Source organism: Bacillus rossius, chromosome 17, assembly GCF_032445375.1.
Source record: "Bacillus rossius redtenbacheri isolate Brsri chromosome 17, Brsri_v3, whole genome shotgun sequence".
NCBI lineage: Eukaryota > Metazoa > Arthropoda > Insecta > Phasmatodea > Bacillidae > Bacillus > Bacillus rossius.
This window is the reverse complement of record NC_086344.1, coordinates 27,131,691-27,142,962: the sequence shown is the minus strand read 5'-3', so window position 1 is coordinate 27,142,962 and position 11,272 is coordinate 27,131,691. Positions and strand designations below refer to the sequence as shown.

General features: G+C 35.7%; 1 long non-coding RNA gene across 1 annotated transcript; it reads right to left on the bottom strand.

Annotated features, from left to right (window-relative positions):
• Positions 1 to 3,733: 3,733 nt before the first annotated feature.
• On the bottom strand, positions 3,734 to 7,832 carry LOC134540752 (uncharacterized). Its single transcript, XR_010076499.1, has 2 exons — positions 6,996 to 7,832; positions 3,734 to 4,753 (listed from the first exon to the last, which is right to left on the bottom strand). It is a non-coding gene; the product is annotated as an uncharacterized LOC134540752 (long non-coding RNA).
• Positions 7,833 to 11,272: the final 3,440 nt, after the last annotated feature.

Sequence of the window (11,272 nt, the reverse complement as noted above, 5' to 3'; positions counted from 1 at the left end):
AAATAGTTCAAAACATAGTTCACATTTTATCTTAAAATGCAAATCCGAGATTACATAAACATTATAAAATTGTTGCACAAATTTTATGACGAGTGTAACACACGGCGAAAAGAACTAAATGCTAGGCCAAATTGTTTATAGTTATTTTTTTTTTAAATATAAAAATATAAATTACAAGCTGAAGTGCCCGGCTTTGCCTGGGTTTTACACAGATTAAAGAAGTGTCATTTAAGGAAGAAGGGGATTTTTTTTTCTAAATAGGATGTAGACAGTAAATTCCTCTGCTTTAAAAAAGGGAAAGTGTTTTTTCGAAATATAGTGTAGACAGAGGAATTGGATTCAAATAGTCATTTTTCTCATACTTTTGAAATAAGTGTACATAATTTCGTCAAGAAGTACCAAAATGATGCTTTGAGGGTATACAAAAGATGGATATACATGGTTTTTCGAAATGTCACGTAGAAAGGTGTATCAGGTTGGTTTATTCTGAAATTTGATATAGAAAGCATTTTTTTATATTTTTTAACGTCAATAGTGCATAATTTAATCAATATAACCAAAACTATGCTTTAAGAAGGAAAAGGGTGTGTGGATGGTTTTACAAAATCTTTTTTAGACAGTGATTCTACTAATCTTGTTTTGTAGGTCAGTTGGGCAAAATTTCATCAAGCTAGGAATAAAACGGAATGAGTGACAATTAGACTTATAGTAGTCTTATACGAACTTTTGAAAACATCTTTGGACACATTGTAAGTAAGCTTGATGACAATGATAGTACTCCAATGTCAAAGAAGTCGAAATTCTGGGATAAGCTAAATGTAGATGTCAGTGTGTGTGATAACGATGTTGACAGCACCGATAATTACGAATATGATCAATAACATTTTTATAACAATTTGCAGAATATGATCAGTAAATATTTGAAGAAGATGGTGGCATCGGGAAAAATTGATTACATATCGCGGAAAGACCCAAACATATTGATGGACCGATTGCGACTTTTACTTATTTCGCAAGTTGTCGAAAAAGCATCTGTTATCAAAGAAAAATGGACTATACTTGATGAACTAAGAAAATTAGTATATATAGAATAAGTTATTGGTGTGATGGTTGAAGAATTTTTATACTTTTGGTTGGGTAGGGGGGAGTTTGTTTCAAACTCACAAAACCAAAACCTTTCCCGACAACACCTCATAAAGCCACCACACATTAATTCCACTGTTACAAATATATATTTTTTATTCAACTTAGATGGTAAATAAATAGATTGAATTGCAGACATTTCATTTTCAATACATCGTAAGTTGGATGGTATGTGAAAAAAACCAGTGTTTAAATATTTGACGGTGTACATTACTTATCTATCTTTCAAAACAAATAATTCAGTTCATTTGTACGCCAACATTTATTTTTCTTGTTCTAACTCTGCGGTATTCAAGTGTGTGTGTGTGTGTGTGTGTGTGTATGTGTGTATATATATATATATATTATCACGAACACCTAGCCGGTGCCACCGCCATTTCTGTCACGATCCACCTTCAGAGGGGGGGGCGAGAATCGTAGCTCTTTACATAGAAACAACTCGCTTGGCATCAACTAGTCTTAACTTCATAAAATACTTTACTGTACCTAGGATCATAGGTTCGTCATCCCGTACAGGATGTCTGGTGAGAGCTGAACTAAGGAGATTTTGCAAAATAACATAATACTTAATTAAAATTATTTTATTCTTAAAGTCAAATACTCAACATCATTTTAAAGAACATTTAAATAGCGGGATTACAATTTAAAACAATAATCTCTTTACTTCCTTAACGATTGAACGACCTTACAAGAGAGAGAATGAGAGAACTTCACTAAACACTTCCCTAGTCCTTCCGAATACCTCAAATCATAATTAATACTTAAAATTAAAACAAAGATAAGTCCATACTCACATTTTCCGAAAAGCCTTTCTTGATCGATTACTTTAAAAAAAATAACGTAGGGGCCTCTCCTGCCCTTGAAATCCCGAACGAACATTACATTTTAAAAACTATGACGCGTGACCCCTGACGAGGGCCATAGCCTCCGCCCGAAAGCTTGACGACTACATTATGACCTAACTTAAATTAAACGACTCGTGGCCTCTGGCGTCGGCCATAGCTTCCGCCCGAAAGCTTGAATTCCTACATCACGAACGAACTAACAACTCGTGACCACAGGTGAGACGCATAGCCTCCGCCTGAGTGAGCCCCGAGTCACCAATCACTTGCGCTTAAATTCGCGCGCCCTGCCGCGCCTACCATAACAAAAGCTCGTTATTGAAGTCAAATTTACTAAACAACTAACTAGAACATCTGGGAAGACTACCCCCCCTCTACCCCAATGTGCAGGCCACACCGCGCGGCTTGTTACGACAGCGCGCCCCAGTAACTGCGGCCCGTGGCTGCGCCAGCGTGCGGCCAAACAAACAAACAAAATTCTGCAAGCCCGCAGCGCGCCGCGCCGGCCCCGTGCCCCAATTACATGGTCACGCCACTTGCGCTGACGAGTGAACAGAGCAGCCAGCCCAGAGTCCCGTCAGTAAAGTCCCTAAATTTGATTTCAACAACCCTGCAAAATTTCAACCCGCGACATAACCCTCCCCTCACAGAGCTCGAGCCCCATCGAGCTACCTCAAAATTACAAATTGTCTTTTTCCATTAAACCATAACTATAAATTCCTCATTTCACAAAAATAATAATTTTCTTAGTTCCTTGCTGTCTGAACATACATCTAGATTCTGCATAAGATTTATTTTAAAACAACAAGTATTCATAAAATTAAATGTAAAACTTTTATCTGGTTTGTTCTCACAGGAACCTTCAGAGGCTCGAGTTCTCAATTCTAAAAAAATTGTTCTGTTAGTGAAGCTCTCTTTACAAATTAAATTACTGTTCTTAGTTTCTCAGTATTCGTTAAACAATGTGCAAATTCTTGATAATTATTATTATTTTTTTTTTTCGGTTTCCGTTTATTACCATACTTCTTTCGTTCTTCAAAAAAAATTAAGTGTCCTTACAGTGTTTCAATTAATTAAACTCTTATCTCGTGAAGGTTGGTGCAACTCCTCGAAGTCAGTGTTGTCGAGAAGAGTAGCTCCCTGGGCTGGCCATCAGCAAACACCACTCAACTCCAACAGCTACTGGACTGGCTTCCAGGGCAGCTCACAACTTCTCCCCACATCTGCTTCGGAGTTGTGCCATCCTCATCACGAACAGATTACAATTCTGAAACATCATCAACAGGCATTACCATCACGCCTGACAAATACAAAACTAACTACTAAACTGCAATCGATGGGCAAGGATGCAAACACACAAAAAAATAAAATTAATTAATTCAACTGCTAACATAAAGTATCCCACCCTTAGCATAATCTAATCAGGCAAATAATTTGATAGGAAAAACTTAAGGAAGGGAAACATGACCTCCAATAATTTTCCCTAACTCTTGAGTCTTGATCTTCTCTATACAGCAAATAGTCCCCACGAAGTAACTGGGTTGAAGGTCAGTTCACATGACCCACCCATAACCTCTTCTACTCTTCTTTTCTTCTGGGGGCAACCACAATGCCCACCAATCTCTCTCCATGGTGCCGAACCAGCTATCCCATGAGAGTAAACAACGTAGTCAATAGGAGCGCAGAGGGGAAACACCAATCTCTGGCTTGTCGAGTCATAAAACTGCTTTATCTTCTTCTTCTTCTTCTTCTGAGTAAAACATCCGATTAATCTTGCTACTATTCTTCCCAACAATAAAAAAAAAGTTCATCAGGTATCTTCATAAAAAAACATTCTAACTAATAATAAGTCTTCTTTTTCTTCTTTTTTTTTTCTGTTAGATGTAATAGAAGGCCATGTTAGGGAGGTTATAGGGAAAAAGAGTGGCCAATTCCCACCCCATCACCCACCTAGATCATGACTAATTAACTTTTAAACTTTCTATTTCAAACAAATAAAAAAAAACATTTTTTTATTCAAACTTTTAAATTATAATTACTTTTACTTCATAACCTCAAAAGCTAATCAATAATTCTAAATGAAATTGTGATTTACTGCATCCTTGTTCCATCCGATCTGTTTGTTTATAACCTTTCTTGTAAAGTATAAAATTTTCAAACATTACTAATTCAAAAAAAAAATTAAATTCTGGTGTCCTTTGAGTTACAATTAACTTTACTATTTCTTAGCTTGAAATAATTTAAGTTTTCAGAACTATTTCATTGTCTAATTCACAACACCTAAAAATCAACTCAAAACAACAAATCATCAAAATCAATAAGATCATCTGACCTACCTATCAGTACTGTGAACTTGAACTGTTCGTACACATTTATAATAAGCTATTGTATTTAAATTCCAACCTAAATAAGGTTTAAAAAAAACTACTAATCCCTCTGTAAATTAAGAAAATTAACTTTAAAAATTAAACTTAAGGTATTAGTTCTTTTTGACAGCTACCACAACTCACTAGTTCCATTACATTACTATAACCTAAAAAGTTCTGTAAATAATGTTTATAACAAAAAAAAAACTCCAGTTACTGTCTTCCATAAAAAAAATAAAACTTTACATGACCTTATTAATCTCCACTTGTAAGTCCATGGCTGCCAGCTTTCTCTTCTCTTGAATCTTCAGTCTTGGCTCTTGTTTCAGTGATCTTGTATCTTGTCTCTCGAACTCTTGTCATCTTGTAAACTGGACTGCTGCTCAGCTCATCTTAAGGAATCTGTAACAGTTTCAAAAATACATGTTAATTTAAATTACATAATTCCTGTTCTTTGGTCCTAAAAAAAAAATTGTATTATTAGTACACATTACCCTGAAACAACATTATTATTCATTGTTTATTACTTAAAAAAAATGCTTTACCATAAAATCCTTTTTTGTTCTTTTCATTAGGCCTATTTATTTTCCTTCTTCTTAATTAAATTCTGCTTCAAATGTTAATCCTAACTTAAGACCTACCATCTATTTATTATTCATTACCTACATTATTTATGTTACCCTAAACTTCCCATAAGTTTCTAATACTTCCTATCAAAGACATTCTCTCTAAAAAAAAAATTTACTTGTGACTCTTAACTTAACAAACTTAAAAAAAAACTTTTACACTAGACTTAACTTATTATTCATTCTTAGTTACTAAATTTCTATATGTAAACTTTAGTACTTACAAACAAAAACTGCCTATTTCTCTCTACCTCTTAATCTCTTTCAATTATTACAATAATAATGTTACCTTGCATCTTTAAACTTTCTTCTTTTCAATTAAATTAGACATCTCATAACAATAAAAATTCTGCCTATACTCTTCTTATGGGTGTACAAACCAACAACAAAATTTCAAATTCTCAAGTTTCCTTATATTTAAATTATGCAATACAAATAACCTCTGTGGTGCCTGTACCCTTTAGGCCTACCACCTTCTCCTCTCACAGCATAACTCTTATTCCTCGGGGTCTGTATTCACTGTTCCAAATCAAATATCTCAAATAAATTAAAAACAAATTTATTATTTTAAGAAAACAAAAATTTACATTGAATTTACTATGGAGCCTGGAAATCTTAATGTCTCACAGCAGCTAACATGACTAAATCCCATGGAACCCCAGGTTTACATAACCTGTGCCCAAAAATTTAAGCATACCAGGCTTTCTCTGCACTGGTTTTACAGCATCACACACTATTTAGGGCCCCTGATCTGCCATCAGTCCCAAGGAGTTTTCCCACAACCCCTCTCTACACAAGCGCCTACCGCATTCCTCTCAATTGGCTATCGGTTTTACGGCATTCTTTTGGGATCCGACCATCAAGTTAGGGCTAATCGAACACTAAACCTCCATACTTCCAAACTAATGTAAATCAATTAAATTTTCTCTGTAAATTCTAAAAATCAAAAAAAATTATTCCAACATGCCAAAGAAACTTCCAAAAAAAATTCATAATCTTATCTTCAAACCATTAAAATAAAAATAAATAGATTACTCTGTTTTCTCCTTAATAACTGTAAACTGTCAACAAATATCATGTCGTAAATTTTAACTATGCTTACTGACTCTTAATCATAAAATCTCATTTGTCCTAATTAATAAACAACCGATTTCCTTAAAATCTCACTGTATCTCTCACACTCAAACTTCACTGGCTGAATATCTCAATAAATTCAAAAACAATTATCTAAACTCTTAAAGAAACTCCTCCCCAATTATTCAAATTACTTCACCTTATTTTATTTCATTACTTAAAACACCTTACTCAAAAAAAATTAATTAATTATCTAGCTATCTTCCATTATTATTTATTTACCGAACAAAACTTTCTCCTAAATTAATTTAGTAAAATTCAATTTCACATTAGGCAAGTACACTAACTCTCTACAGCAATGTTTCTCATTTCCCTCCTTCCTAACTGAATCCAATCTTACTTAACCTCCAGGGAATTTACCTCACAAAATAACCAAAAATTTCACTGTAGTGCCTATCTGCTATAGGCCCACTACACAGCAAGGGACTCTAACCCCACCAACAAACTTCATTGAAATGGTACCCTATCCCATACAGGATAGCCACTTCGGTACTACCATGGGGAACTCCTGCCCCAAACTACTCACAACTCTCAGGATTCTCCTGACCCTTAATTCCGTAGTCAGCCCATCTCCTATGGTCTGCGCTACAATTCCCTTTCTTCCCAGGGACACAACGCCTCACCTTAGGGTCCCTCGCCCTAATGAAAACATTAATTTTGTCTCTCTGTTCTTTTGGAGTAAATTCCCTCTACACACAAAATCTAGCCTTCCCAGTTTTCTCAATGCTTATCGATTTTATAGTGTACCTCCTTAATAATGTTTACAAATCCCAAAAAAAATATTTTTAAAACCGAGGTAGAATTTAACTAACAAAAACATAAACAACTTACAACGAAACACTTCTAGCCTATACATCATACACTTCTTAAAATAAATTACTTACATACTGAAAGTTCCTCTTCTCCTAAAACACACTTAAATTTAAATGTATTTAACCAATAGTCTATTTTCTTATCGCTAAGTTACCGTACAGCTGATCAAAACAAGGTCACGGCCGTCCACGTCTCTGTACGTGCTCGTGACGTCACCGAATTCCATCAGGTGCGCCAACCCTCGCTTGCGGTTCCTCCGTTCTCCGCTAGGTCTCAGCACCTCCCCGTCACGTGTTCATTCTGCCACGTCCACTGACGTGTCGTTCTGAAACAACTCTCAACATTTTTCTAATTAAAACAAAACATCACTATAAATCCTATAACTCTCTTTTACATAAACTCTCGTTTTCTTTTTAATTCCTTTCTAACGTTTATCCTTCCCTCGACTGATTTAATTCGTACGTCTCGTCTCCTACGCGCACGACAACAAAACAAACTTCACTTGAAAATAATTCCTATTTACGACAAAAAATTTTTATTTTAAATTATAATTCTCTTAACCTACAATCTTAAAATGAACTTCAATTAAATTAAACCACTTGCATTATCTCTAATAAGCATTTAACTTATAACGTATTCTCCTCACGTAATAATCCCCGATAAACTCAACGACTTAAAACAACTTATCACTATAAACTTTATCCTTACAAGTATACTCAAATAAACATCTGTTACGTCAAAAAAAAAATCTCAAAGACTTCCTCCACTTAGATTAAATTCCGTAATCCTCTCCTCAAGTAAACTCTTAATAACCTGCTATCAGAAGCTGAAACTAACTTAATAATAAACATAAAAATCTACCTCTCTCTCTCTCCAGAAATAGAACCTACCCGGCGCCTCCACCATTTCTATCACGAACACCTAGCCGGTGCCACCGCCATTTCTGTCACGATCCACCTTCAGAGGGGGGGGCGAGAATCGTAGCTCTTTACATAGAAACAACTCGCTTGGCATCAACTAGTCTTAACTTCATAAAATACTTTACTGTACCTAGGATCATAGGTTCGTCATCCCGTACAGGATGTCTGGTGAGAGCTGAACTAAGGAGATTTTGCAAAATAACATAATACTTAATTAAAATTATTTTATTCTTAAAGTCAAATACTCAACATCATTTTAAAGAACATTTAAATAGCGGGATTACAATTTAAAACAATAATCTCTTTACTTCCTTAACGATTGAACGACCTTACAAGAGAGAGAATGAGAGAACTTCACTAAACACTTCCCTAGTCCTTCCGAATACCTCAAATCATAATTAATACTTAAAATTAAAACAAAGATAAGTCCATACTCACATTTTCCGAAAAGCCTTTCTTGATCGATTACTTTAAAAAAAATAACGTAGGGGCCTCTCCTGCCCTTGAAATCCCGAACGAACATTACATTTTAAAAACTATGACGCGTGACCCCTGACGAGGGCCATAGCCTCCGCCCGAAAGCTTGACGACTACATTATGACCTAACTTAAATTAAACGACTCGTGGCCTCTGGCGTCGGCCATAGCTTCCGCCCGAAAGCTTGAATTCCTACATCACGAACGAACTAACAACTCGTGACCACAGGTGAGACGCATAGCCTCCGCCTGAGTGAGCCCCGAGTCACCAATCACTTGCGCTTAAATTCGCGCGCCCTGCCGCGCCTACCATAACAAAAGCTCGTTATTGAAGTCAAATTTACTAAACAACTAACTAGAACATCTGGGAAGACTACCCCCCCTCTACCCCAATGTGCAGGCCACACCGCGCGGCTTGTTACGACAGCGCGCCCCAGTAACTGCGGCCCGTGGCTGCGCCAGCGTGCGGCCAAACAAACAAACAAAATTCTGCAAGCCCGCAGCGCGCCGCGCCGGCCCCGTGCCCCAATTACATGGTCACGCCACTTGCGCTGACGAGTGAACAGAGCAGCCAGCCCAGAGTCCCGTCAGTAAAGTCCCTAAATTTGATTTCAACAACCCTGCAAAATTTCAACCCGCGACAATATATATATATATATATATATATATATATATATATAGTAAAAATTACTCTTCCAATTTAGCCCACTCCCCCATTCCCCCCCCCCCAAAATGCGGAAAACCGGGGCACAAGCCCCATATGCCCCCCCCCCCCCCCCCCTATTGACGTGTCTGCTCGTTGGTTGTAACAGAAACAACAGATCTCTGGACAGAGTGCTCGGTAAGTTGTATACTGCTAATGTTTTGGCCCATATGCATACAATAAACAGAACACTTAAAAAATTGGTTGTCTGTAAAGTCGGTTTACGGACGATAGTTTAACGTGACAACGTCATAACAAAACATTGTTGAAATGATTGCATACTTTTATGAATAAAATTGAATCATTTTTATTGAATTATCACTATTTTGTATGGATACAAAGAAGGAGTGAAATGAAATCTACAATTTAATTGATAAATTTACTTTTTATTTGCACTAATTCATTCAAATATGTTTATTACTTTATTGAACAGATTATTTTAACTATAACTTTTATACATGTTTGCTATGTAACTTCTTCCAATCTGCGTGTTATTCTGTTAAGGATAGGACGATGATAGGAAAAGTAGGAAACGAATGGGAGTGTTTGAAGTTTAATGTGCCTCAAAAAAGTCAAATCGATGGTTGTTCCAATCGAGTGGAAGAGAGATAGATGCGGCGCAAGCGTACAATGAGCGTAACGGGACAATGTGCGTAACGGGGCACTTTTTCGTGCGTGCAGCCGGCGTTCATCAATTTATTAGACGTTGTCACGTCAAAATGTACAGAAAGTTTTCCATAAAACATAGTTTTGACGTTTACGTTTATCAACCCTGTTTCACATTCACGATTTTGGAAGCGCAAGCGGACCTCCTCAGCGAGTGGCTTCTTATTTCCGGGGGGGGGGGGGGGGGGTAGTGGCGGACACATGTCTTCTCCCCCCCCCCCCTACAGGATCTACAACCATGTTCGTACATCTACGTATACTGATTTTACCTCATTTTACCTACTAGCTACGAGAATAATCTTTGAAGAGTAAACAAAACCTTTAAAACAATTGTCTACCTTCCTCGTGCATGTTCGTCCTGTTTACGAAGGAACACGGAACATGGAACACATGGCGTAGATTTGACAAAGGTACAGCCATCTAGAACTACGAATATAGCTGGAGTCACAATGGCCTGACACGACAGGCCCAACACTTCAAAACAAGGAAGATAAAGAGTCGCAACTAATTGCTATAAGCAACGCTTTTATTTTCTTTTTGGAATCCAGTGAACTGTGTGGTATTTATCGGCAACCTAAAAATCTAAAAGTTGAATACCTTAATTTTTTTTTGTTGTTGTTCGTTGCTGGGAATATTCACCATATATGTTTTAGATGTTCCAATACGGAACAACCAAAACACTATGTTAAAGTGCTTTATATTTTACTAGCAGACCCGGCCACGCGTTGATGTGGCTGAGTGATTTAGATAGGATTTAAAAGACAAAATTTAACACAGATTAACATAACGTTTTCAGAGTATTTAATAATAAAATAGAATTGAAAACAGATTAACATAACGTTTTAAATTCTATTTTATTATTAAATACTCTGAAAACGTTATGTTAATCTGTGTTAAATTTTGTCTTTTAAATCCTTTCTAAATCACTCAGCCACAGCAACGCGTGGCCGGGTCTGCTAGTTAATTATATATTATTAAGACTATTAAGACCATTAATCGAAATAAAAACTATCCTATCTCTCAAGTTGGAAAAAATTACACATAAATGCCAATTTTCATCGAAATCGATTGACTTGGTGAAGTGTTCACTGGAAACAAACATCAGGACACTGGATTTATATGTATTAAAAGATTTCATAACTTTAAAACTGCATAGCCGCAAAGTATGAGAGCTGAAAATCGTAACTTAGGTTTCAATGGTTGTAACAGAGTCAGTGAGTCAGTGATGAGCAGTAGTATATATAGGATTAACTTAATTAATATACATCCGTTTTTATAAAATAAAACAATAACATAACATTTTAATCATTAATGAAAATCAATAAACAAAATGTATTTTAATAATAATATTATAATTTATAATTTTAATGCAAATAAATATTACTTACGGGAAGATAACCTCTCTTTATATAAATACTCTTGAAAAAATTTATACATACAATTTATATCACTAATATTCACAATAAATAAATGTTTTTAATTGTATGGACTAGTATTCAATATTATTCACTAAAATAGGTTTATGATTTTGTATAAAAAATATTTTTGTGTTTTTATATAGACTTTTTTTTTATCTTATTCGT